This window comes from Arvicola amphibius, chromosome 12 (genome assembly GCF_903992535.2).
Source record: "Arvicola amphibius chromosome 12, mArvAmp1.2, whole genome shotgun sequence".
Lineage (NCBI taxonomy): Eukaryota > Metazoa > Chordata > Mammalia > Rodentia > Cricetidae > Arvicola > Arvicola amphibius.
Window position 1 is genome coordinate 14169766 of NC_052058.2, and position 1502 is coordinate 14171267.

The window sequence follows — 1502 nt, forward strand, 5'->3', positions numbered from 1 at the left end:
ACACACTGCTCCCAAGAACAATATTTTTAGAAGATAATTTATCTTAACATGTGCAAGGACAAAATTGTAATCAAAGGCTGAAAGAAATATATATTAGTGCCTGCTTTTTAAAAGTTTATTTTACATTTTAAATACAGTACTTCTTCATTAAAAAAGTCCTAACTCTGTGGTTTCTATATATACATAAGAGCTGTGGGGCAGCCTAATGAATATTCTGGATGTAACAGCATAGACATTTGACTACTTCCGAATCAAAATTCAAAAACACAGATTAAGCACTGGTTAGGAGAAAACAATCCAGTTTCTTAACAACCAAAAGAGAACAGAATTAAATATCTATAAAACCAGGTATTAAAAACAAAGAAATGCAGCATCTGAAAACCTCCAATAGCCTGAGTGTAGTGAACTGGGCACACTGCAGCCAGCCAACGATCCGTGGTGGGAGTGGTCTGTGATGTTAAAATTAAACCTAAGGGTTTTTTGTGACAAATGACGCAAGGCAGACACTGTCTTTGCCACTACCTATCTATACCACCTTCCCTCTGGGTACTTTTTCCCCACCAGTAGATATACCTCAGATTAAAGCTCTAACATTTCAGCACAGGCTATGCATTCTCCATTGTCTCTAGTGTGTGATCCCAAACTCGGATCGTGAAGTTTGTACCCTAATAATAAATAGAAAGAAATTTGGACTGTCCCTGGCAGTGATTTTCTATTAATGCAATGGTACTCCTCAAATGCTGAATTGCATTAAAGTGATTTTGCATATTTTAATTCAGTAGGTGTTAATTTGGGTTCATAAAACTCCTGGCTGTATGTTTTTTTACAGAAAATAATTTCTTTTCTTTTTTTTTTTTTAGATTTATTTATTTATTATTATGAATACAATACTCTGCCTGCATGTGTACCTGCACCCCTGAAGAGGGCACCAGATCTCATTATAGATGGTTGTGAGCCACCATGTGGTTGCTGGGAATTGAACTCAGGACCTCTGGAAGAAGAGTCAGTCCTCTTAACCACTGAGCCATCTCTCCAGCCCCAGAAAATAATTTCAATTTGAGATGTTTCATAAAGCTGTATCAAAACAAAATTAATTAGTTGTGTTACCAGTAGTGTGAACAGCAAATGGAAGAAAAGGCCTGAGAGTCTGAGGGACCTGGCAGAAGGATCCTGAGGTGTTTATCTGTCTTTACATGTCAATTATCTACTGAGTTTAGACGTTCTAAGTTTAAGCTTCTCAGAAAATAATTCTCTGTAACGTAACTAACTAAACAGCTGTATAGAAAGCAAAAACAACCTGGGTCACTCAGGTAAGACCAAGTTGAGGCCATTTCTTTTTCTACTATAATCTGTGAAGTCTTGAGATTTAAAGTTTCAAATTGTTGAGCTTCATTCGGTCAAAGCTGATATAGACTACAAGAGAAGCAATCCCAACAGAGCTGTAACTGTGGGCTCTGGGAGAACACGCAGAGCTGACAGCAAAGGACTAACCAGCAGCCAGG